Here is a 27,413-nt window from a genome sequence, read left to right as displayed (position 1 = left end):
GCAAGTGTTCAGATATTATTGTTGGGTGCTGAAATGATAGAAATGACCGAGGCAATTTGGAGGTGTAGAGGTAGAATGATACATGGACCAGACACTTTTTTCACGTTGTGTTTTTCGAGTCATGTCAAGACCTCACTGTGAGCTTACCGATGATAACATGGGACATTGCTGTTACCAAGGTAAGTGATGTGGGCCTAATTCATAGCACAGATCATCTGATCTTCACATACAGACATAAGAGGTGATGGGTATCTCTAATATTTCTTTTTAACACACTTCTTAATAGTATTCAAATCATAGAGGATAGATTCCATCCAATTCTGGGAACCATTGTTTTTCACACTTTATATTAAAGTGAAAAATTATGTCTATCTCTGTGAGTGTTGAGGGATTGTGTGTATCCAAACAATTGTCATGATGTTCTGTCCCCAGTAAGTAACCATGGGATTTTTATAAGGTTCCTGTTATGAAATGATGATGTTATCTGACCTTGGTGTTGACCTTGAATTAATCGAAGGAGCCTTGATATGCTCTGTGATGATAGAGTGTCCATGGTTATTTGCAGATGTTCTGGCTAAAAAAAAAAAAAAAAGTTGTATCCCTTCATACATACTTCAAAAAATGTTTTTTGGGTTCTTGTCAAGAGATCATGATGAACCAGAAGTCATTAACAGGGGGGACATCTCTGGTATGCAGGTGAGTGAGGACAGGCACATCACAGACCTCTTCTGATCTTTGTCCGTCTGGGTGAATGATGCTGGATTGTCGAAACCTGTTTGACTATGTGAGTTATTAGCAGGTGTTCAGGTAAACAAGCAATCATAATGTTTTGCTAATTTTAACAATCACTATCCTGCTGTCCTATTGTACAGGTAATATACGTTTAACTATGTGAGTGTGGAGTAATTTCCATTTTTCTGGGTAATTCCTGGATTTCCACCTCACAATTGTACCCATGGCAATTTAGAGATGCGTAGTCAGGAAATAATGTGTGTAAATTTGGCGAACCCTTTCTGTCTGTCTGTCTCTCTCTCTCTCACACACAATAAATAAAGAAACTTAGGGAAATAAAAGAAATGACAGATTCCTTAGCAATTCTAATAACCATGAGTTTCTACTTTGCATATTTTAGAGAAAATTTATGCTTAATCCTGTAAGTATCGAGAAATTGATCCTGTCTGGGTAATTGTATCGTATACTCACCACAGTAGAAACCATAGGATTTTTTCAGGTATCCGGTCAACTAGTGTTAGTCTCTCCTGAAAACAGTGCGTTGATCTTGATTTGGTACAAGTGTGCTGGTGGAATTCATGTGTTCCATAATAATGGAAGGGAACAAGTTCACGTGCAGGTGTCTTGAGAGAACGCATTGTATATTAAACACATTTCCGTGTGTTTCCTCAGGTTCCTGGTAAGAAAACAGGGTGAACTGAAAATGGTTCACATACCCTTGCTAGTAAGCAGGTAAGTGTCAAAGTGAATCCGACTACAATGAAGACCATGTGACCTTGAGTAGGTAAGCGAGGGTGATAACCCTAACATTGGTGTTAATGTGGCTTATTTTTTTATTTTTGTCGGTATCAGGTTAGTATCTTTGCTAGTATGCGGGTATGAGATGGTGTGATATTAACTGATTAAAGACCTTTGTTTTAAAGATTTTATTTTTAAGTAATTTCTGCACCCTCCATGGGGCTCAAACTCACAACTGTAAGATCCAGAGTCACATGCTCCACTGACTGAGTCAGGCAGGTACCCCTAAAGACATTTCTATATTCAGGTATCTACATAATTTATCACTTCAAGTCTCTTCAGTTTACTTTCTTTATGGAATGTATTCAGTTAAGAGTTTACTGTGTCCCTTATAATGCTGGTAGCAATATGATTTTTTTGTGTTCTTGTTTGGAAATAAGATCACTTAACATAGCAGTTACAAATTTGCAGATATCCTGGAAGTTTCTCATATTGTCCTTCGCTACTTTATTGACTATGGAATTAGTATAAGTAATTTGAAGAGACGAAGGTGTGTCTTCCTAGAGATTGACCTTGGAGTTCTGCAAGGATCCATGGGTCCTGAAATGATACAGTGACCAAGGGAATGTGCAGGTGTAGTGGTAGAATGAGACGCACCCAAAATATTTTTTGCAACATTTTTCTTTTTTCAGACTCGTATCATTGAATCACACTGAGCCTATTGATGATAGCTAACATAAGACATTGCTAATGTCACAGTAGAGATGATGTAGGCCTTAGCCACAGCACCGACCATCTGATCTTCAGACTGCTAGGTAAGTGCTGATGGTGTCCCTAACACTTGTCGTTACCATGAATTCTCTGCAGGTATTCAGGTAGGAAATGACAGATTGCTTACTAATTCTCAAAACCATGGGTTTTCGGTGTTTAGAGAAAATTCTCGTTTAACTCTAATGAAGGATTGCACATATCAGGTGTTTGTCAGTATGTCTCAACCACAGTAGTGATGGTGGAAATTTTGCAGGTGCTCCGTAGAAGTTGTGTTACCTGACAATAGTCTTGACCTTGGAGTCCTACAGCTATTCGAGCAGAGGTAATGCTTCCATAATGATGGAAGTGACCCAGATTATTTATTGGTGTCCTGGTAGAACAAGCTGTGTCCTTTCACGCATGTATCGTAATGTGTTTTCCAGGTTTCCTGTCAAGAGATTATGATGAAACTCGCACTAGTGATTCTCTGGGGACATTTCTGTTCCCCAGACAAGTGGTGATGTTCACCTTCGCCATTTCAAACCATCTGATCTTCTCCCATCTGGATGAATGTTATCGATGGACTAAACTTGCTTAGCACATGTGTTTTGGTTTTTTTTTTTTAATAATCAGGTGAGAAATGACAGCATTTTACCAGTTACTGAAATCATGCTGTTCTAGTGTTTTCTATTTCAGAGAAAATGTATGTTTACTTATTTGAGTGTTAGGTGAATTCAGATGTGAATAGCCATAATCATGGAGTTGTGTGGTATAGTAGTAACTTTGATGTTTTTCCACGTGAATAGGGAAGAGGTGATTGTGTGTGTGTCTTCGGCATACACCTTGAAGGACTGCAACACTCCAGGAAGAGTTGACGGGTCCTGCGCTGATGGCAATGAACAAGATGATGTGCAGTGGCCTAGTAGAAGAGGAGACACATTTTTCACGAAGTGTTTTTTAATTACCATCAAGTGATCATGGTAAATTTCCAAATAGTCATTGATGGGACTTAGTTTATATTCAGGTACGTGATGATATGGGCCTTAAGCACCCTACAAATGGATTTTCAGATATTTAGGTGAGGGTAGACGCTCTACCTAACTGTTCTGTTGCCATGTTTCTATGCAGGTATTCACATCAAAGATGATACTGTCCATTACCAGTAAGTATGAGCCCTTATTCATTTTTTTTTTAATTTAGATATAATGTGTATTTAACCTCAGTAGTGATAAAGGGACGTGCATTTCCGGGGAACTTCTCCTGTTGCACATCTCCTTGGCCATGAGATTTCTCTTCTCTTGCTAGAAGAGATTTTAGTGCGTTTTACAATGGTGTTGAGCTCAAGTTCTACCAAGACCCATGTCGTGTTCTGTTTTCCCTGATGACGGACGTGACCCAGGTTATTTGTAAATAAACTATTTCTTTTTGCAGGTTAACAAGTTGTATCCTGCCACTTGCTTGTTATAAGTATGTTTCTTAAGATTCTAGCAGTCCTGACACCACAGTGATAGACAGTGGTCGTCAGTAGGAACTTTCCGGTAAGCAGCTATGTGATATTGTGGATGTCACCAATCAGTTGAGATCAACTGTTCTTGAGATAGGTAAGTGAAGATGGTGCCCCAAACACTGACCACAGCGTTAACATATCTTTTCTGCAAGTATCATGTTAAAGTTTTGCTGTTGCACAGGCATGAGATGATGTCCCATCAATTCATTAGACATCCCTATTTTCCAATATGCATGTGATTATTGATATTTGAATACTCTTCCGTTACACATACTTCTGGCTTATATGCAGTAGTTTAATTTGTCCCTAATAATCCTGGTAAAAACGATATTTCGCTGTATACTTGATCAGGGATTGTGTTTCCTACACTCCCCCTGATGAGAGGTTCTGCACGTATCCAGATGATCCATCATATTGTCCGTCTTCATAATCCTGAATGTGGAAATTTTACACGTATCTCTTTAAGGGAAGAAGGTATTTCCCACCAGGGTTTAGTCCTGGACTTCTGCATGTATGCAGCTAGTGGTGTTGCATCTCAAAATGATGCACTTGACCAATGGAATCTGCAGTCGATCGCATAGAAGAAAGTATGTGCTGAACGTATTTTCCACAATGTGTTTTTCAGGTTTATGTGAAGCTCTCCTGATTGATAGGCTCAGCTATCGTATTTAGTGAGGCATATGGAAGTATCTAGATTAGTGGTGATGTGGGCCTAAACCACAGCACAGATCATCTGATCCTAATATGTAGGTAAGTGATTGTGTCCCTAACACTTCTGTTACTATGATTTTGTTGCTGGTGTTCCGCCAAGAGATGATAGAGTCCTTACCATGTCTAAGTGACCATGACGTTACCCTTTTTAAATTTTGGAGACAACTTACATTTAATCCTGTGAGTCTTGACATTTGAATGTATCCCTAATTGTCAAGGAGTTTCCATGCCAAGTTAAACACCGTATTGTTGCAGGAGTCCATGATGGTCTCTCTGACAAAAGTGTTGACCCAGATTAATGGAAGCATCAAAGTAGACTTGATGTGTTCCATAATAATGGAAGTGAAAAGGATTATTAGCAGGTGTTCTGGTAGAAGAGTTGAGTACTTAAACATATTTTTCGTATGTGTTTCTTCAGATGCTTGTCAAGAAAACCTAGTGAACCTCACCGTATTCACTGATGGAAGCTTGCTCTTGACCTGGTAAGTGATAGAGTGGGTTCTACCACCACCCAGACCATGTGATCTTCCATAGGAAGGTCGCTGAGGGTGATGTCCCTGACATTTGTGTTACCATGTTTCTTTGCAAGTATCCCGTTAAGGTCTTTGCTACTAAACGGTACAAGATGATGTGACATTTTCTTATTAGAGACATTCTCATTTTCAGGTATTTACATTATTAATGTTCATGACTCTTACATTTATCTTAATTTTTGGCATGTATTCTGTTAAGAAATTAATACATCCCTAAGAACACTGGAAGAATGTAATTTTCTGTGTTCCTGTTTGGGGATACTGTGTATTTAATACTTGTACTGATAGAATGATGTAGGTATTCTATTACATAGTCTATCATAGCATTATTGACCATGGAGTTTTTGCAAGTATCCATCAAGAGGAGAAGGTAGGTCCTCCTCACTTTTTAACCTGAGAGTTTGACAAGTAACCGAGACAAATTTCAAGTGTAGAGGGAAAAGGATTCACTCTCTACAACGTGGCGTTCAGGTTCTTGTCAGAACATTCCGGTAAGGTAAGCCTATTATTGGTAGCTAACGTGGGACATTGCCAATGTCAAGGTTAGTGACAAAGTGGGCCTAACCCACAGTACATGCCATCTGTCGTATACCTAAGGAAGTCCTAGCTTGCCTAAGCTTTTTGTTGCCCTATTTCTCTTGCTTGCCATTTGTCTGTTAGTTTAGGTATTTAGTTTAGAAATGCGACTATCCTTATCAATACTCGTAACCACGTACCTTCCTTTTTTTTAGAGAAAATGTATGTTTAACCCTGTGAGTTTTGAGTGATTTATGGGTGTCCACCTAATGATTATGGAGTTCCCTGTTCCAGTAGTAACCCTGTGTCCCTTGACAGCAGTTAGGAGGTGAGGGTGTTTTTAACAGTGGCATAGACCTTGGACAACTGCAAGTATCCAGGGAGAGATGAGGTGTCTCATGAGGGTGAAAAGGACGGAGGTCATTTGCAGGTGTTCCGGTGGACATTATGTGTCCATCTGCCCACGTATCACAATGTGGTTTTCAGGTTCCCATCAAGAGATCATGGTGAACTTCCTAATGGTTTTTACCAGCGACATCCTTGTCTTGCAGTAAGTGGTGATGTGCCTGAAGCATCCCCACCGACCTTCTGTCTTGAGATGTCGAGGTAAGTGACGATAATATCACTAACACTTGTGTGACCACAGTTTTGTTTGTTTTGTGTGTGTGTGTGTATAAAAATAGTACCTCAGGCAAGGCTAGTAAGCATTATTAGCTCTCACAGGCTTAAGAGTTTAGGGGCACCTAGCCCATCCGTGGAGCATGTGACTCTTGATCTTGGGTTGTGAGTTCAAGCCCCCCCGTGGGCCTAGAGCTTACTTAAAAATAAATAAATACGTAAGAGCTTATGTTTAATGTGTGTTGAACATAAATAGTGACCGAGATCTATGCAGGTAAGTTAGCCAGGCTTCATACCACAGTATTGACCATAAGACTTTTCCAGGTGGTCAGTCAAGAGGTAATGGTGTCTCTAATATCCATGTAGACCATGAAGTTCTGCCAGGATCCAGGTAATGTTGATGGTTCCCACAATGAGGAAATTGACCAAAATTCTTTACAGGCCCCCTGACAGAACACGTTGTTGCCTTACACACATTTTTGACACCTCTTTTTTTAGGTTCCTGTCAAGAAATCACTGTGAACGTAATAATGGTCATGAACAAAATCTTCTTCGTAACCAGTGAAGGGATAAAGAGTGTTACTTACAGTTAAGACCATCTAATCTTCACATTATCAAAGCAAGTGAGAATGAGGTCTCTAACATTTGTGTTCTCATCTTTTTGCAGATAAGCCATCAAGGTTTTGCTAGTAAACAGGTATGAGATGATGTGACATTGACGTAGACGTTATTTTCAGAGCTCTTTGTGACTAATGATATTGTTCAGGCTCTTACAGTAACCTAGTGTTGGGCACGTATGCAGTTAAAGTAAGTTGTCCCTGACAATCATAATATGCCTGAGAATTTCTTATTGTTTAGGGATAATATGTTTTGGACTGATAGTGGGACTTTCAGACATCCAGATAATTCATCATATTGTCCATGGCTGTGTTACTTACCATGGGATTATTGCGGATAATCCTTCAAGAGAGGAAGGTGGCGCTTACTAGGGGCTGACCTCAGAGTTTTGCAAGTTTTCAGGTATTACTGATGGGTCCTGAAATATGATACAAATGACCAAGGGAATTGGCAGTTGTCCATCAGGATAAACTTGTACCAAACGCATTTTTTGCAGTGTGTGTGTCAGGTTCCTGTCGAGACATCACGACGAACCTAGCGATGGTTAGTAATGGGGAACTTTCTGCAAGCAGGCAGATAAAAGAGCATGTGGGCCTAAACCTCAGGCCATCTGGTCTCCAGATAGCTAGGTAAGTGATGATGTTTATAACATTTCTCAATCCCATTACGTTCCTGCAGGTGTTGAGGTAAGAGACGATGTAGCCCTTACCAGTAATAAAAACTGTGAGTTCTCACCTTTACGTTTAGAGAACATCTATAGCCCTGTTCGTGTCGAAGGATGGTTCTTGTACGGGTGATTGTCATGGAGTTCACACCCCAGTAGGACCCACGGAATGTGGCAGATGTCCAGTTGATGTGTTCCATAGTAATGGGAGTGAAAAGGTTATGTTCAGGTGTTCTAGTAGCATAATTTGCATTTCAAACCCATTGTTGCTTGTGCTTTTACAGGTTCTTGTCAAGAGAACACCGTGAACCTTCCACCGGTTGGAACGCATCCTTACTAGTAACCAGGTAAGTCATACAGTGGGTCTTACTACACTGCAGACCAATATAATCCCCAATATCTAGGTAAGTGAGGGTGGTGTCCCTAACACTGTGTTACTGTGTTCATTTGCAGATACCTTTTAAGGTCTTTGCTTGCCCACAGGTATGCAATAATGTGACATTAACTCAATAGAGACGTTCTTATTTTTAGATACCCGCATATTAATGTGTTTCAGGTTCTGGTATTCACATTGTTTTTGGCATGTATTCTGTTAAGAAATCAGTGTATTGCTAAAATACTAGTAAGAATGAGAGTTCTATCCTGGTTCAGAGATACTGTATTTTTTAAAATGAGTAGCGATAGAAGGATATGCAGGTATTCGGGTAATTGAGAATATCGTCCGTCACAGTATTATTGACTGTGGCTTTTTTGTAGGTATCCCTGCGGAGAGGAACCAGTCTCTTCCTAGCTTTGAGCTTGGAGTTCTGCAAGTACGCAGGTAGTGTCGATGGATCCCAAAACAATACAAGTGACCAAGGGAATCTGCAGGTGTATGGGTTAAATAAGACGTAAACAAAATTTCCACAATGTGTTTTTCAGATTCACTTCAGGACATGACAGTGAATCTGTCAATAGTAGTTCGTGTGAGACCCTGGTGGTATGAACGTAAGTGATGATGTGGGCCCCAGCACATACCATCTGATTTGCATATGCATGGACAAGTGATTAAGTGTTCTAACACTTCTTGTTACCGTGGTTTGTTTTTTTTTTTTTTGGCAAGTATTCGGGGGAAAAAAATGATGGTTTTACCAACTGTAGAAAACACAAGTTTTCACTTTTATATTTCAGGAAGGTTTATGTTGAACACTGTGAGGCATTACATACATACAAGTATTTATCTTGTGTTCCCTCCGTGGTACTATTTATATGCTATTTAGAAGCGTCCCGAACACTGCCAGTTTTCTGACGTTGTTGCTAACTTTTAATTACAAGTATTCAGAGTTGGTTTGTTCCATAATGATGAAGTGAACAATCTTTTTTGCAGGTGTCATGGTAGAAAAAGTTGTTTCCATTAACCCTGATTTTGTAACGTGTTTTCCAGATCCTTGTCAAGACCTCAGGATGAACTTAGCAGCAGTCATTAATAGGGGCGGATATCCTGTTGATCTGCAGGTAAGGCCACCCGATCTCCAGATACGTAGGTAAGGGATAACAGTGTCTCTAAGAGTTGTTACCATGATTTCTTTGCAAGTATTCGGGTAGGAATTGATAGTCCTTTCTAATTCTAGAAAGTGTGAGTTGTTAGCGTTTGTATTTTAGAAAAGATGTCTGTTTAGCCCTGTGAGTGTTAAGGGATCCCTTTGAGTGTTAAGGGATATTATCATGATGCTTCCGACCATAGCAATGACCCTGGAAATTTTGCAGGTGTCCTGTAAAGAAATATTGTCTTCCCTGACAACAATGGTCTTGATCTTGGAGTACTGCAAGCATGCAGTTAGAGTTGATGTTCTCATAATAGCGAAAGTGACCAAGGTGCCTTAGAGGTGTTCTGCTTACAGCAGGTCACATCCCTTTACACATATATCATAATGTATTTGTCAGGTTCCTTCAAGATCCTGAAGCACTTAACAGGGTCGGTAATGGGGACATTTCTTGTGTCCAGGTAAGCGGTGATGTGTATCTTTACCGCATCAGACCCTCTGATCTCTCCGTGTGTGTGTGTGTGTGTGTGTGTGTGTGTGTGTAATACGTAAGGTGTTGATTGCCTTAGCTTGTTTTACTGTGTGATTCTTTTTAAGGTTTGCCAGTAAGAAATGATGTTTTAATAATTCCGGCAATCATGTTATCCTACTGTTACTTATTTTAGAGAAAACTTATGTTTAACCGTGTGAGTGTTGATCAGTTTGTGGGTATCCACGTAATGATCACAAAGTTGTGCATCACAGTAGTAACTGTGGTATTGCTGCTGGCAAACATTCAAGAGATGATGGTGTTTCTAACAGTGGTGTAGACTGGGGAATACTGCAAGAATCCAGGTAGAGTTGATAGGTCCTGCGTTGACGAAACTGAGCAAGGTTATTTGGAGGGTCCCGAGAGGAGAAGTATGTCCATAGTCACCTTTGTCATAATGTGTTTTTCAGGTTCCCGTCAAGAAATCATGGTATGCCTCATAATGACCATGAACAGAACTTTGCTCGCAGCCAGGTAAAAGATAGGAGCCTAAAACACCCTACACACAATCCAGTCTTCAAATATTTAGGTTAGCGTGGATGGTCCTAACGTTTGGGATAGCACGTTTTTCTGTGTGGATTCGGTTGAAAAATGATACTGTCCCAACCAATGTTAGTAGTAGGCATTAGCCCTTAGAACTATAGAGCTTAACATTCAGTGGGTGTTTAAACTTAGCAGTGATGGAGGCATATACAGGTATCTAGGTAAGTTATTCTATTAACAATCTCATTAAGTTCTTTGCTAGTATAAAATTGAGGTGATGTGACAATAAATCCTCAGGGATTTCTTATCTTCAGATATATAGGTAATTAACGCTTCCTCAACCTTTATATTAGTCTTCTTGGCATATACACAGTTCAGAAATTAACTTGTCCCTAACAGCACTGGCGAGCATGAGATTTTACTGTCTCCTTGTTCAGAGATAATACGTGTTTTTACACTCATACCAATGGACCTACAGTCAGTCATCCAGCTAATTTGTCATATATTCCATACCCATGATGCTGACCATAGGATTTTCACAGGCATCCACTCAAAAGATGAAGGTAAATCTAACTAGAATTTAACCTGTTGAGTTCTGCGTATTATCCAGTAATGTTGAAGGGGGTCCCAAAATAATACACTGGCCAAGAGAATTTGCAGTTGTCCAAGTAGAATAAAATGTACATGGAACAACTTTTCTATGCTGTGTTTTCAGGTTCAGGTTAAGACATCATGGGGAGTATATCCATCGTGGTAAATGAGGCACATAGCAGGTATGGAGGTAAGTGATGATGTGGGCCTGAATCACAGCACAGATCATCTGATTCTATATGCAGGTAAGGTATTATGGCCCTAACGCTTCTTGTTACTATGATTTTGTTACAGGTGTTCAGGTAAGAGATAGTCCTTACCAAATCTAGTGACCTTGACTTTATACGTTTTACATTTTAGAGATAAACGTTTAACCCTGTGAGTTTTGAGAGCTGATTGTATCCATAACTGTTAATTTCCCACCCCAGTAGTAACCACAGTGTATTTGCAGGAAGTCCGCTTCAGACATGATGGCCTTCTTCTGATGAAGGTGTTGACCTGAGTTGATGCAAACGTCAAGGTAGAGTTGATGTGCTCCGTAATTATGGAAGTGCAAAGGATTGTCTGCAGGTGTCCTGGTCGAACAAGTCATGTCCTTGAACATCTCTGTCCTATGTGTCTCTTCAGTTTCTTATCAAGAAAGTATAGTCAGGGCGCCTGGGTGGCTCAGTTGGTTAGGCGACCGATGTCAGTTCAGGTCATGATCTCACAGTTCGTGAGTTCGAGCCCTGCGTCGGACTCTGTGCTGACAGTTCAGAGCCTGGAGCCTGCTTCGGACTCTGTGTCTCCCTCTCTCTCTGCCCCTCCCCCACTTGTGTGCGCGCGCGCGCTCTCTCTCTCTCTGTCAAAAATAAATAAAACATTAAAAAAAATTTTTTTTAAGTAAAAAAAAAAATTTTTTTTAAAAACATTAATTTGACCCTAATAATACGAGTAAAAATTAGATTTTTCATATTCTTATTTAGGGATGATGTATAATCCAAGTAACTTACTCTATTACCGTCATCATTTTTATCGACCTTGGAAATTTTTTCAGGTGTCCGTTCAAGAGAAGTAGATGTCTCTTCACAGGGTTTATCCTTGGAGTTCTGCAAGTAAGTATCCAGGTAATATGGATGGGTCTCAAAATGATACAAGTGACCAAGGGAATTTGCAAGTGTGGAGGCAGAATAATTCATGTGCTCAAAACATTTTCCATGATGTGTTTTTTTTCAGGTTAACGTCAAGCAAGATCTCACGGTGACTTTATCAATGGTAATGAATATGGGACATTGCTGGAATGGAGGTAAGTGATCCTGTGGGTCTAAACCACAGCACATACCATCCAGCTTTCCTACGCCGAGGTAAATGGTGAGTGTCCTTACACTTCCTGTTACCATGAATTTTTTGAAGGTGTGCGGGTAAGAAATGATAGGGTCCTTACCAATTCCAAAGACCCTGTTTCTCTGCTTTCTGTATTTCAGGAAATGTTCATTTTTAACCCTCTGAGTGTTGAGGGACTGCACGTATACAGGTATTTATCATGATATTGCCCGTGAAAGTCCTACCCATAGGCTATTTGCAGGTGTCCAATCATAGATTGATGGTCTTATCCGATACTGGTATTAACCTTGGATTACTGTAAGTATCCGGTAGAGTTGATGTGTCTCATGATGATGAAGTGAACACTGTTATTTGCAGGTTTCCTGGTAGGAAAAAGCTATGTCCTTCAACACACGCTCGTAATGTCTTTCCAGCTTCCAGTCACGAATTGATGAATCTCACATGGTTCATCAGTGGGGATGTTCCTAGTGTGCAGGTAAGTGATGACGTGGGCCTAGACCAGGCCATCCGATCTCCATCTAGCTGGGTAAGTGATGAAGGTTTCCCTAACAATTGTTACCATTTTTCTTTGCAAGTATTCAGGTAGGAAATAGTCCTTACCGATTCTGGAAACCATGAGTTTTTTCTTTTTATATTTTAGAGAAAATTTTATTTTATTCTTGTGAGTGATGAGGGGTTACCATATTCAGGTAACGATCATGATGTTTCTAACCCTAGCAGTAACCATGGAAATTTTGCATGTGTTCCATAATGAAATGTTGTTATATCTGATCATGATCTTGACCTTGGTTGGAATACTGCGAATATTTAGGTGGAATTGATGTTCTACTAATGAAGGAAGCGTCTAAGGTAATTAATTTGAGGTTTCTTGCTGCAAGTTCTGTCTTTTTACACATCCATAATGTGTTTTTCAGATTCCTGCCAAAAGATCAAGATGAAATTAATGGTTAATGGGGGACATTTCTGGTATCCAGATAGGTTATGACGTATACCTTCACCACATCAGACCATCTGATAGTCACATATCTAGGTAAGTGATATTGATGGGCTAAACTTGTTCTACTAGGTGATTTATTTCAGGTATTCAGGTACAAAATGATAGTGTTTTATCATTTCTAGCAGTCCTCTCAAAAGAGATGATGGTGTTTCTGACCACGGCATAGACCTTGGAGTACTGCAAGAATCCAGGTAGAGTTAAATGTTGGCTCGTGCGTAATGAAAAAGGCCATTTACAGTATCCTAGTAGAAAAGGTGTATCTATAGACAGCTTTTTTACAACGTGTTTTTCAGGTTCTGGCAGTCATGAAATAATGATGAACCTAAAAATCGTCATTAACAGAACCTTACCAGTAACCAAGTAAGTGATAAAGTGGGTCTTACATCACTACAGACCATGTGATCTTCAGATATCTGAGTGAGTATGGTTTCCCTAACAGAGTGTCACTTTGTGTTTTTTGCAAGTGCCCTGTTAAGTCCTTTCCTAGTATACGGGTATGAGATTATGTGGCGTTAACTCAATAGAGAGCTGCTTGTTTTTCATATATGCAAATGATGTTTTCAATACCATGTTAACTATGTTTTTGGCACGTATGCAGTTCAGAAATTAATTTGACCCAAATAGTACTAGTAAGCATGAGATTTTAGCATCTTCTTATTCAGAGATGATGTGTTTTTATACACCCATAGTGGTAGATAGGCAGAAATCCAGGTAATTTATCATACTGTCCATCACCGCATTATTGACTGTGGGATTTTTGCAGGTATCCCTTCAAGAGAGGAAGGTGTCTCTTACTAGGGCTTAACCTCAGATTTCTGCCGTTATCCAGGTAACGTTGATGAATTTCAGTGATACGGTTGACCAAAGAATTTGCAGGTGTCCCTGTAGAATAAGATGTGTACCAAACACATTTTCCACAATTTTTTTTCAGGTTCACGTGAAGACCTCCCTATGAGCCGGTTAGTGGTAGTTAATGATGTGTGCATAGCAGGTATTGAGGTAAGTGATAATGTGGGCCTAACCCACAGTACAGATCATATGACCTTCATACATGTAAATAAGCGACGATGGTGTCCCTAACACTTGTGTTACCATATGTTTTTCCAGGTACCCTGTTCAGGTCTTTGATAGTACAAAGGTATGAGATGATATAATATTAACTCATCGATGTTCTTATTTTCAACTATCTATGTAATTGTTTTTAAGACTCCTCCTTCCCTTGTTTTTGGCAAGTAGAAGTTAAATTAATTTGACCCTGACCGTGGGGGACGGGAAGGGAGAAAACCTAGTTACACAGAGGGAGAGAGGCAAACTATAAGAGACTCTTAAATACAGAGAATGAACTGAGGGTTGATGGGGGGGGAGGGGAAAATGGGTGATGGGCATTGAGGAGGACGCTTGCTGGGATGAGCACTGGGTGTTGTATGTAAGCGATGAATCACGGGAATCTACCCCCAAAACCAAGAGCACACCGTATACACTCTATGTCAGCCAACTTGACAATTAATTACATTTTTTTAATTAATTTTTGACCCTAATAATACTAGCAAGCAGTTTTTATTTTCTTATCTGGAGATAACGTGTATTTCTCACTCATAGTGGTGTGTCAGATATCTAAGTCACGTATCATATTTTTCTAACTGCATTATTAACCGTGGAATGTTTGCAGGTATCCCTTTAAGAGAGGAAAGTGTGTCTGACTAGGGTTTAACTTCAGAGTTCTGGAAGTGTCCAGGTAATGTTTATGGGTCTCCAAAGGATACAAGTGACCAGGGAATTTGCAGGTGCATGGGTAGAATGAGACATGTCCCAAACGTAAACCACAGTATGTTTTTCAGAACATGCCAAGAGATCACAATGAGCCTATCTATAGCAGTTAATGGGGGGGACATCACTGGTATTAAGGTAAGTGCTGCTCTGGCCCTAACCCATGATACAGACCATCTGATCTTCGTGTATTTAGGTAAGTGATGACATGTGCTGCCACTTTTTATTACCATGATTTTGTTGCAGGTATTCAGGTAAGAAGGAAGAATCTTGCCAATTCTAGAGACTGTAAATTAAGAGATAGTCGTGTCTCTAATGGTGAGATCAGCCTACCTAAGGTTACTGGTAGACTTAATGAGTCCCGCAGTGATACAAGGGACAAGGTTCTTACCAGGGTCCAGGTAATAAAAGTGTTGTCATATCACATCTGTTCAAGTGTGTTTTTCAGGGCACTGTTAAGATACGATGGTAAGCTTCATAAAGATGATGAAAGGGATTTTGTTTGTATCCGGGTAAGTGATGATGATAGCCTTTTCCATGTAATAGACCATCTAATATTCAATATCTATGTAAGTACGGATGGTGCTCCTAACTTTGTGTTGCCGGGTTTTTTTTGTGTTTTTTTGCAAGTATTTGGCTAAGAAATGATATTGTTAGTCAATGCTAGTAAGCATTAGCCCTTTCTTTAAAATTTTTTAAATTTATTTGTTTTGAGAGACAGCGCGAGCATGAGCGCAGGAAGGGCGGAAAGCGGGAGAGAGAAAGAATCCCAAGCAGGATCTGCAGTGTCAGCACGGAGCCCGATGCAGGACTCGAACTCACAAAGCATGAGATCATGACCTGAGCCGAAATCAAGAGTAGGACGTTTAACTGACTGAGCCCCCCAGGTGCCCCAGCCCTTATTATTTTAAAGCTTAGATACAACATTTGTAAAACCTCAGTAGTGACAGAGATAACACAAGTGTCCAGGTAAGTTACTGACCATCTCCTGTTTATTGACCATGGATTCTTACACTAGTCTTGTCGAGACAGTATTGTGTCTCTAACTGGAGGCTGACCTTGAACTCTGCAAGTTTCTAGGTAGATTTGATAGGCCTCATAAATTCGATGGGATTTTGCAGGTGTTCAGGTAATACATGTATTCCTAACACAGTTTTTGCCATGAATTTTTGTAGAACCCAATCAAGAGATAATGGAAGGCCTTAGATCCTCTCTTGATCAGATACCAGAAAAATCCCAAATTACCTACTATGGTCACGAAGAGCACTGGGTGATGTATGGAATTGTTGAATTACTGTATTGTATGCCTGCAATGAATATTATACTGCATGTTAACTTTACTGGAATTAAAATTTAAAAAATACATATATAAGGGGATTCAAACACAATCCCAGTGAAAAAATGACCTCTTCAAGTCATGGAACAAGATTTTCCATTTTCAATAGCTGCCTATGAAAAAAATCTTGCTCCAATTCCTAAAATGAGAAAAAGCAAAAAATAAAATCGAATGAATGAATGAATGAATTAGTAAATAAATCAATACATATTGTTGTCAGTTGAACCATCATCTCTTGATTTGTATTTTTACAGACACCCACTCAAGAGGAGATCGTGTCTCTATTCCAGGGTCTTGTCCCTGGAGCTTTGCAGGTATCTGGATAAATTTTATGGTTACCTTTAAGTCTGTAGGGCTCAGTAGGTTTTTAGGTGTCCAGGTTATAGAATTATCCTTAAACAATTGTGGAGAACCTCAAGTGGTATTGAAGGCGAAGTTTTGCTTGCGTTCAAATACAAGTTAATGGTGTTTATAGCACAGTTAGAGCTCATGAGATTTTGCAGATATCCAGGCAGACAATGTTGTTGGTGTTCTTAAGCCAACATAGTGACCGTGTTTATTTTTAAGTATTCTTAAGTTGTAAGCAGTGATCAGGGACATTTTGCAGATATCCTGTCACACTGTGAAGGTGTCTCTAACTAAGGTGTTTTTCTTGGAAATTTGTAGGTGTCCAGGTAATGTGTTCCTAATCCAGATAACGATCATGGGATTTTGCAGTTATCCAAGCAAGAGACGACATGCCCCTGCCATGATCTTGATTCCCCTGCACGTGTCTAGGTATCCAGGTAAGAGATGGTATTTGTCTGATTATATTAGTGGCCCGGGGGCTTTTACTGGTCCGCAGGCAGATGACGCTTACGTCTGTCTCTAGAGTGCTGACCTTTGAATTTTACATGTATCCAGGTAAGAGTTGATCTGTCTCTTACCATGCTAGTGGCGTTAGGATATTTTCGTTGTTCAGATAAGCAGTGGTATGGCCTTAACCGTGTTAGTTACCACGAGATTTTGCAGGTATCCAGATAAGATACCATGTATCTACAACATATTATTTCTCTTCAGACTTTTAAGGTATTCTGGGAAGAGATGATGATGGTCCTAACCACACTAATGACGGCAGAAATTTGCACATATCCACTCAAGAGACGATGGCATCTCCGTCAACATTGGTGGCTGTGGAGATGGAAGAAATGGAATGCTTTTTTTTTTTTTTTTTTGGAACTATATAATTTGTTAAAAGAATTTTGACATTCAATGACTAGTAAATGTTATTCAAAATTGTATTTTGTTCTATCCATTTCTTGATTCACTTTCTCCATAATGACATTTGCACCAGGCATCTTAGGCTCACGTTTATGAAATATTTTAATATCTTGGGGCCATCGATACAGACACACTTCATCTGAAATGTGGTTATTCCTAACCACACTAGGAAAACTAGGCTGTCGACCCAATTCTTCATTAAAAGGGTTGGGGGGCAGGGGCGGGGGCGCCTGGGTGGCTCAGTCGGTTGAGCATCCGACTTCAGCTCAGGTCATGATCTCGTTGTCCATGAGTTCGAGCCCCACGTCGGGCTCTGTACTGACAGCTCAGAGCCTGGAGCCTGTTTTAGCTTCTGTGTCTCCCTTTCTCTCTGCCCCTCCCCCATTCATGCGCGTGCGCGCGCGCTCTCTCTCTCTCTCTCTCTCTCCCTCTCAAAAATAAATAAACATTAAAAAAAAGAACTTAGAAAAAAAAAGGGTTTGGGGGAACCAAGGAAGAAGAATATTGGTATACATATTTTGGAGAAAAAAACATTTGTATCCCCCTCCTGATATGAATAGGCATTAGATGGTACGTTAGAAAAAAATATGTGAATCGTGATAGAGATTAATGGGGAACTTGAATATCTCTTACCTAATTTGCAGTTATTAAATTACTTAGTTTATATCATTACCATATAGAAAATGAGAGCTGAGTAAGAATTTGATGATCATTGGAGTGCCTGGGTGGCTCAGTCGGTTAAGGGTCCGACTCTTGTTTTCAGCTCAGGTCATGATCTCATGGTTCATGAGTTCAAGCCCCACATCGGGCTCTGCACTGATGGCCCAGAGCCTGCTTGGGATATTCTCTCTCTCTCTCTCTCTCTCTCTCTCTGCCCTTCCCTGCTTGCATGCTCTCTCTCTCTCTCAAAATATATAAACTTTAAAAAACAAAAGAATTTGCGGAGTACGGGGAGGTTAATCAAGGTCACACAGCTGTCTAGTCGTGAAGTGCACTTTCCACTACCCTGCTTTCCTGGTTTGAAAACCTGAGACCGATTAAAAAGCAATAAAGCAAGTGTCCAGGCGCTTGTTAGAATCAATATAGCTCAGGAAATGTACGTCCAATTGGCCAGACTCTTCATCGTGTACTTTGCTTTTTTGTTCATGTAGTCAGTATAAAATTCTCCTTGTCCCTGGGTCTCCGTCCTAAGCCCCCAGCTACAGATGTCTCCAGTGGAGGGAAGCAACCTAGTCTGAATTGCAATTCAGCCGAGTGGGATCCCTGTGAACTTCCATTCTCCTCTGATAGAACCGTTCTGCGATCCATTTACAACCGTTGTTCATCTAAGTATGGAACCACCACTCTCCATTTCAACACCATGGAACATACATCAGAGCAAGACCTGGTAGGTCTAATTCCATAGGAAAAGAGAAGTAAAGGGTTCAAGCTTGAACTCATGAACCATGAGATCATGACCTGAGCTGAAAACAAGGTATCCTCATTGGATGATGATAATGTTGGAGAAAGAAAATTAATGAAGATAAACAAACGTGACAAGATGTCTTCACCCCCATCCCTGCACACAGTAGGCACTCAGTATTTTTCTAAGTAAATGAGTGCTTCTTGACAGGTTGGATGATTAAGGATCAGTTCATTCAACCACCATTCATTCATTCTTGTGTGTGAAGTCACAAAAGCTAAAACTCCATTTCCCAGACTTCTTGCAACATGGATGTGTGATTCAGGGTCCATCATCCAGTGTAACAGTATGTTTAACTTTTACTGGAATTAAGTCCCAGGTAGACGGGCAAAGGAGTGGACAAACATTTTGCTGGCACAGAATGTGGCAGGGGTACGTACCTTGGTTCTGGCCAGACGCATATGAGTTTGTCTAATTCATAAAGCAGGTAAACCAATGCCGGAGACGTAGCTCAGGGTCCAATATGCTACCTGAAGAGACATTCGTTTTCCCACTTTTTTTTCTTTTAGTTTTTGAAAATTCAGGCCATATTGCCATAGAGATACAAGACGTGGAAAAAGCCAACTATGCGCATTAATGAATGAATCGCAAATATATATGCGCATATTTTAATATCTAGCAAATTGCAAAAATGACCAGGGAAAATTAAACATGCAAACCTGTGCCCCTAGAAGTCCTTCATTCAACACTTAAGTACCTACCAGTAGTCGGTATGGTTCCAAGCTCTGGGGATCACGGGTGAAGAAGCTAGACAACATCCATGCCCTAAGGAAGATGACATTTTCTAGTATGTTCCCATTCCAGTGACCCATACATCCGGTGGCCCCGTGATTTCAGCATTTCCATGATCCCAGCATAATTATTCATCGCTCTCGCTCTCAAGGGTATCTCATTCTGGGCACTACGTGAAATGGACACCGTGGATATGACAATACGCAGGACCTACTTTAATGAGAAAAATAAGTACTGTAAGAATATAAGGTAAGGTGATGGTAATTGGGGAAAGGGACTTCTTTCGTGTGAGTGGTCGGTCAGGGAAGGTCTCTCTGAGGAGAGCTAAAACAGTGAAAAGGAGCCAGTAGGTGAAGATTGAGAAGGTAAGCATTCTGGGGACAGAAAATGCAAGTAGATGTGTCGGGAGGACAGAAAGAGGCAGGACAGATGGAGTGCAGCGCATGAAGGGAGGGTGCGGCCAAGGGATATGCAGGGACCAGATTGCACAAGGCCTTGTATATCGCGGCGAGGAACTTGACTTCCATTTGAAATGCAGTGGGTGGTCTTTGAGAAAGAACAAAGTAACCTAATTTGTGTGTCTTTGCCCAATTTATTCAATGCCATAGTACAGCAAATCCGTACCTGATGAGGCACTCTGAAACCTAAATCCCAGTGGCTCCCGTAGTAATGCCACAGGGACCACGACTTAATGACAACTCATGCCCAGTTATTACCAACACCGGCATGGGAGGTCCCTTATGATAGGACTTCAAGCTTACTACTAAGCTCAAATTCTCAAGAAACCTTTACAACTCCCCCCCACCCCCGCCAAAGTATTAATGGAAAAATACATCAAAGCGTGCAATTTTAGGACGTTAGAACAGACTTGCAAACAAATGCGAATTTTTACAAGTTCGTTCCCCTTCCCCTCGCCTCATTTGTTGGATTTTGCAGTTTAAACGTAGTTGGGACAAGTCTCCAGACGCAAGGGAGTGGCGATTTGGGGCAAACTTCCTCCCATGGGTTTGGTTTCCTCCCATGGTTTCCTCCATGAAATTGGTTGGACAGGGAGGGAGGAGCAGGGTTCCACAATCTGGTAGAGGTCCTTGATGGGTGTTCCAGCAGCTTCCATGCTCCTCCTGAGGCATTTTAAAGTGGTACAGCTCAGAGGCGCACCTCCCTCCTGCTATGCTTAGCCTCCCAAGGCCCAACACTTGGCCACATGGGTTGTATGCGACACACGGATGCCAGGCTGCAGAAGCTGAAGCGAGGGCCAGGTTCTAGGTCACTTTGCTCACAGAACCAGGTCAGATCAGAGGAAGGGACACGTCCTCAGTTCAGCTTTGCTTTGCCTTTGGGTCTTATGAATTCCAAGCTCCTCAAATCCATGGGCTCTCTGCCCCAAACCATGTCCGGAAAATGGATGTCCGCTCCCTGCCTCTCTACCTCTGACTCGGAAAAGGGCCGCGCCCTGAGGGGAGGCCACCAAGACTTCTGAGCCTCATTTGGGACATTCCTGGGGCCTTCATGACCTCCGGCCAGTTCCCTTACTCTCTGAATCTCCGCAGACTCACCCTCACCAGCTGGCTAGCTCTGTCTCCTGGTTCTCACTCTGGATTTGAAATCGATTTCCCATTTCAGCAACATCCAAGGCGGAAAACAAATAGAAGCCTTTCCATTATTCGCTCAAATAATTAGTTGCTCAAGACTGCTCTGGATAGCCGGACTACACACAGCGAGCCAGCTGCTGAATATATCATTATCTCAAGCATCACCTTGCCTGGCGCCGGGAGTTGTGCTAGGACCTCCAACATCTCCGTCCCCCTTTGGTACTTCTAGTCTTTTCTGTCTCCCCCAGGACTAGTTAAGACAGATGCTAGTGTGTCGGTGGGGTTTGGAAAGTAGCACTTTTCATAGCAGTGGTTTGAGCTAATGGTGTTTTCCGTCTCAAAAATGTTTTACAAACACTAATTAAGCTTTGGCCCCCCGGGTAGGCTTAGGCCAAGAGGATGCTTACTGAGTTAACTGCTTTGCCCTCAAGCCACAGAAAGTCCTCAAGGCAACCGAAGTCCTGGGGTCTTCTGCCTAACAGTCCTCCACCTGAAAGACGATTTTTTTTTTTTGTTTTTTCAGCTGCGATGTATTTACTTTTTAGTACATTACGTATGTACTAAGTACAAAATACATTTACTTTTTTTGTACATTTACTGTAATACGTTACATATGTACTACAGAGGATTTGTTGTTGTTGTTTCATACACATTCACAGTGAATGTGTTCATTTGAATCTCTCAGTGTCTCCAGATTATCGAGAATAACATCATTTAGGGTAACTGAGTGAGGGAAAAAAATCGGCCCTGTGCCCGGAGAGGTTGGACAGGTTTGTTGTATAGAGTTGCTCACCCAGTGAATCAAATGATTGGATCCAAGCTCTGATTCTGCTACTAACCAGTTCTGTGGCTTTAAGCAAAGTCGTCACATTTTTCTGAGCTTTATCTCCCTCGTCTCTAAAATGATAAGATTGTATTGGGCAATACTTAATTTCTTTTAGTTTGAAGATCTTTGTTTTTTTCTTTTCAAAACTGTAATTGCCAAATTAAAATTAAGCGTAAAAAAATAATTTTTTAAGTTAAAAAATTGTAACATTTGCTTTTTTCCATGTATAGTTCTGAGTATTTAGCACTTACCTTTGGAACTTTACTGATGCTCGCAAAATGAAGTGTTTTGTGATGCTTCATAAAATGAAACCCCCTGGACATGCTTTTTGAAATGAAGGCCGGCAAGTAAAAACCACATGTCAAAAGGTCTTTTTTCTTATTTGTTATGGAAAAGTGTACGTTGATTGAGTTAGTGCACTGGGAAAATAAACCACAAGCGTAAGTCAATTCGGTAAAACAATAGTTATTTCTCAATAGGAAGAGGAAAGAAAACAAACAAAAAGCCCAAGCAAGTGTGAGTAAGAAGGAAGGAAGGATATGAGAGAATACGAGGTCCTCAAAAGCATTTCTTCCGTTTCCTCGTTCTGGCCCAGAAATCCAAACAGAAAAGCCTTAAAAGAAACACCTGGAAAAACAGTATCTCCACATTCAAAATGCAGCAACACAGGCATCATACAATGGTAAGATTCATTCGTGGCCATTTTGACTTAAATGATGCTCAGCCAGGTGTGGCTTTGTCCCCCCACTCCCCACCCCCCCTGGGACATTTCACAAGGGCCTAGAGGACCTTTGGGTTGTCCTCACTTGAGAGGCCAATGGAGTAACACTGGCATCTGGTGTATGGTGGTCAAGGATGCTGCCAGAGACTTCCTACAATGCACAAGACGGCCCCCACCCCAAAAGCACGGCCCGGCCCCAAATATCAGTAGTTGTCAGGTTGAGGAACCCTGCCCTGTATCATCACCTTGCCGGAAAGGTGTCTCCAAGTCGCCAAATCCAGCTGGAGTTAGTGATACGCCATTGGTAAGATTGACTTCAACGCCCCCAATTCCCAGCTGGCTCTACATGGCGGTCTCTCTCGGTGCTTGCTCTCCGGTACCTTCGTTAGGCCTGGGAACCAGCCCTGCACAGAGTCGAAAGCCTAGCAGCTGCCTAGCTGCTCCACAGTTGATCTTCTCGGAAGGCAATGGCTGTGCTTTTATTTTGAAGTGACCCGGGGTCCTTTTAGTTAGGAAGACGTATGCACAGACATCCGATCTATCGGCCAGTTTATTTCATTGGCACAGACACAAGGTCAAATGCCAGAAAAAGGAAAGACCATAGGCGCTTTTTCTAGACACTCGATAGCCTCTCGGGCTGGATCCACCAAGAAGCAAATGGCAAGATGGGGCGAGGGGTGCTCGGCGGTTTCCGGGGGGCGGTTCCTGTGCAGGATGGAGGTGAGGACGCAGGGGCAGGCAGGGTCTCTGCAAAGCTAGTGGGTCTCACAGAAAGGAGAGGGAGGAAGAGGAGGGGGTCGACGGGTAAGAGCCTCCGACGGCGCTGCCATGCAGGCAAGAATTTTCCAGCATGATAGGCCATTTTGAGCGCACGCGTCCTCCCTCAGAGAAGTCTCTCGGCCTCCAGCCGCGGGCCAGTTCCGGACCTCTGTGTTTGCGCTCACCTCTTCGGGAGAAGGCCATCTCAAGAGGTCAGAGACCAAGAAATGACAGCAGCCCAGTCAACCCCGGCCTGAGGCGTAGCACCCCACCTAACCAACCAGCAGACCCAAGAGTGAGAAAATCTTGTAGTTACAAGCCATTGAGATGTGTTGCCTTCACGGAGGAAATAATTGATCCTGCCTGGGAGGGATGGCCAAGGCTTGACGGAGGAAGGAACATTGAGGCAGAGTGTTCTTTATAATTACACTTTTTCAACGTTTTTTATTTATTTTATTTATTTTTGGGACAAAGAGAGACAGAGCATGAACGGGGGAGGGGCAGAGAGAGAGGGAGACACAGAATCGGAAACAGGCTCCAGGCTCCGAGCCATCAGCCCAGAGCCTGACGCGGGGCTCGAACTCACGGACCGCGAGATCGTGACCTGGCTGAAGTCGGACGCTTAACCGACTGCGCCACCCAGGCGCCCCTATAATTACACTTTTGACAAGACAAACATCTTACGTCCTCATTGGCAAAAACGTGGAAAGCATGGAAAGCACCGAGTGTAACGTCAAAGACATTATATCCGTCGTTCTTTATTAGAATCCTTCTCCACGCATACTAGGCCTTTCTGCACGCTGACACTTCCCCTTTTTGCCTCCTATCTTATCAGCAAGCTTCGTTCTTGCACACGATCAAATATTCTCTGAAAACCTAGCTTATCATGGTTGCAAAATATCCATTTCGGCAATTAGCTGGAGCTGCAAGGACAAGTTGAAGCACACGGGAAGGACATTCTTTTGTGCATGTGGTTTAAATTATTTATGGAGCACTTACTCCCTGCCAGGCCCTGTTCAAGGCCCTGGAAGAAACAATTGTTACAAAACCTGTTCCAGGCACTAAAAACCAATTGTTACAAAGTAGACAGAATCCCAATGTCTCCCAGCAGATAACCGATAAGTTGTGGTATATCCATACAATGGAACACCTCTTCACAATAAAAAAGAACTAACTACTGATACGTAGTACAACAGGAATGAACCTCAAAAACATTACAGTAAGTGAAAGAAGGCAGATACCAAACGCTATATATGATGATTGCATTTTGATAAAACCCGAGATAATTCAAACAAATCTTTAGAGAAAGGAAGCAGACTAGTGGTTGTGGGGGAAGGAGGAGCAGGGAGGGAAGACAGGAATTATAAGGGGCATGAGAAACCTTTGGGGGATGATGAATATGTTCATTACCTTGATTACGGTGATGCGTTCATGCAGGTACACATATGTCAGAACTTTCATTGTGTATGTCAATTATACCTCGGTAAATCTTTTTAAAAAATTTTTAATATTTATTTTTGAGAGAGAGAGAGTTCATGCAGGGGAGGGGCACAGAGAGAGACAGACAGAACCCGAAGCAGGCTCCAGGCTCTGAGCTGTCAGCACAGAGCCCGATGAGGGGCTTGAACCCACGAACTGCGAGATCATGATCTGAACCAAAGTCGGACACTTAACCAACCAACCCACCCAGGTGCCCCCAAAAATCTGTTTTTTAAAAAATCATAGGGGTGCACCTGGGTGGCTCAGTCGGTTGAGCGTCTGACTCTTGATTTCGACTCAGGTCATGATTTATGGTTTGCGAGATCATGCCCTATGTCAGGCTCTGCGCTGGCAGTGCAGAACCTGCTTGGGATTCTCTCTCTGCTCCCCCCCCCCCCCCCCGCCGTGTTCTCTCTCTCTCAAAATAAATAAACATTTTTTTTTAAGTCACAGGGTGCCTGGGTGGCTCAGTCAGTTAAGTGTCCGGCTTCCACTCTGGTCATGATCTCATGGTTTGTGAGTACGAGCCCAGCATGGGGCTCCCTGTTGTCAGTGTGGAGCCGGCTTCAGATCCTCTGTCCCCCTCACTCTCTCCCCTCTTCCCCTGTCTCAAAAATAAACGTTAAAAATTTTTTTTTTAAGTCATAGGAGTAGGGTGTGGGCTGAGGAAGTGGAGGATAGGCATCTGAGCGGAAAGAAAAGCGAACACAAAGACATAGAGGCATTGTATTTAATGAGCATGTAGGAATTAACATCCACTGGGCAACATTCCAAAAGTTTTACAAATATTAATTCATTTTCTCCTTGCAGCATCCTTGTGAGGTAAGTCCTATTCATTCTCCACCTTGCTGAGAAATTAAGCCACAAAGATAATGAGTAACTTGCCCAAAGTAACAGGAACTGTGATAGCCGGGCTTTGAACCCGCAAGCCTAGATCTAGAGTTCATGCTTTTATTTTTTTTTCTATTTTTTTAAGTTTATTTATTTATTTTGAGAGGGAGACAGAGTTAGTGAGAAGGGAAGGGGACAGAGAGGGAGAGAGAATCCCACGCAGGCTCTGTGCCGTCAGCACACAGAGACCAACACGGGGCTCGAATTCACGAACCGTGAGATCGTGACCTGAGCCAAAGTCAAGGGTTGGACGCTCAGCCGACTGAGCCACCCAGGTGCCCCTAGAGTTCATGCTTTTGAACCCAACGATCTGCTGCCTCCACATATGTAGGGACATTATTTGGTAGTATTTGCAGGTATGTCTGAAAAGCCACACGACTGGCCAAAACTGAAGGGAGGATAGAGGAAAGAGAAGACCTTGGAAATGTAAGTTGAGGGAAGTTCGCTTAAGTATGAAAAGCCCAGTCGTATAATGTGAAGATGTATTAGAAGCCTCCCAAATGATATCTTTCTTTTGCATGGACTAACTTTCATTCGTATCAAATCCTGATGATATCCGCAACGGAACTCGTCTGAAAGCAACTCTTCTACCACCCCTCGGAAGGACTTCGTCCCAAATGCACAAGTTGATCAGATAGCGTATCATGCTCTCCAGGTAGCTTAAGAATCAGGCGACACATTCTTTTCTCTCTGGCTTTAACACAGATCACTCACAAAATCTCCTCTGCTCCCCTAAAAGCATGAGGAGGACATGACTGAAAAATGGGGCTATTTAAAGGCTGTTACCCAAAAAGGCAGGCTCCTAAGCTTCTTACAGTTTATACCAACTACGAGATACACCTTCAGCAGCAGATGTGGTAGGGACCCAAGACTTGGTGGCATGTGTCTTCTTGAATCCGGGAGCTCATTGCTGCTCATCTCCACCAGCCCTCGTGTCACTCCCTCCGGAAACCCAGCCTTCAAATTGAAGACTCCTCCTAAGTCTTTTTCCTTCTTCATTTCCGGACAAAACCTATCTCCAGAAGACTGAAGAGGAAAACGGGCCCCTGAGCTCAGCAGCCCATCCCTCACCAGGGCCAGGAAATTGGACTCAGCTCCTTGGGTTAGCCTGCTCTGGCTGCCATAAATAACCAAGTACCGTAGTAGACTGACTGACTTAAACCATCGAAATAGATTTTCTCACAGTCCCAGAAGTTGGAAGGCCCAGCTCAAGGTGCCAGCACGGGCAGGTTCTGGTCACTGCATCCTTCCTGGTTTGTAGACGGCCTCTTCCCCTTTGTGTTCTCACGTGGTCGTTCTTTGGTGCCTGCGCGTGGACGGCCATCTTCCTCTTCGTAAAAAGCCACCAATCCTTTTGGATTAGGACTCTACCGTTAATGGCTTCATTTAACCTTAATTACCTCCTAAAAGCCCCGTATCCACATACAGTCAACCTGGGGATTAGGGCTTCAACGTGTGAATTGGAAGAGGACACGTTCAGTCCACAGCACTCCCGTCCTCCGCATTCTATGCTGTATCCATTTTCCAGAGGGGCCCCAGCGTCCCCACCTCTCCCTGAACGCAAGCCACCCTCTCACGACCAGTGTATTTGAGATTGCAGCCTTGAGACCCTTAGGCTAGAGTCAGTTTTCACCAAGACTGTGTTTAGCCCACAGTTTTTAAACAAAGTTAAATTAGCTGACGACATTGAAAAACTTGGACTATAGCAAACCATCATTTGCTTTCTAGCTTTTCTTGAAGGAAATCTGTAATGGA

The 27,413-nt window shown here is 42.1% G+C and overlaps 2 long non-coding RNA genes across 3 annotated transcripts; both read left to right on the top strand.

Annotated features, from left to right (window-relative positions):
- The first annotated feature begins 4,251 nt into the window (after nt 1-4,251).
- Nucleotides 4,252-6,087, top strand: LOC145714674 (uncharacterized). The gene is made up of 3 exons (XR_014136925.1): nt 4,252-4,477; nt 4,857-4,920; nt 5,974-6,087. It is a non-coding gene; the product is annotated as an uncharacterized LOC145714674 (long non-coding RNA).
- Nucleotides 6,088-14,143: 8,056 nt separating this feature from the next.
- LOC145713855 (uncharacterized) lies at nt 14,144-17,140 on the top strand. Of its 2 annotated transcripts, XR_014136687.1 has the most exons (5): nt 14,144-14,568; nt 14,672-15,875; nt 16,191-16,250; nt 16,603-16,721; nt 16,996-17,140. It is a non-coding gene; the product is annotated as an uncharacterized LOC145713855 (long non-coding RNA). The 2 variants fall into 2 exon arrangements; XR_014136686.1 differs by having other exon boundaries at nt 14,672-16,250.
- The last annotated feature ends 10,273 nt before the right edge of the window (nt 17,141-27,413 follow it).

The sequence above is a fragment of the Panthera onca genome, chromosome X (genome assembly GCF_046562875.1).
Source record: "Panthera onca isolate mPanOnc1 chromosome X, mPanOnc1 haplotype 2, whole genome shotgun sequence".
Taxonomy (NCBI): domain Eukaryota; kingdom Metazoa; phylum Chordata; class Mammalia; order Carnivora; family Felidae; genus Panthera; species Panthera onca.
The sequence above is the reverse complement of the archived record's forward strand: the minus strand, read 5'-3'. Positions and strand labels throughout refer to the sequence as shown.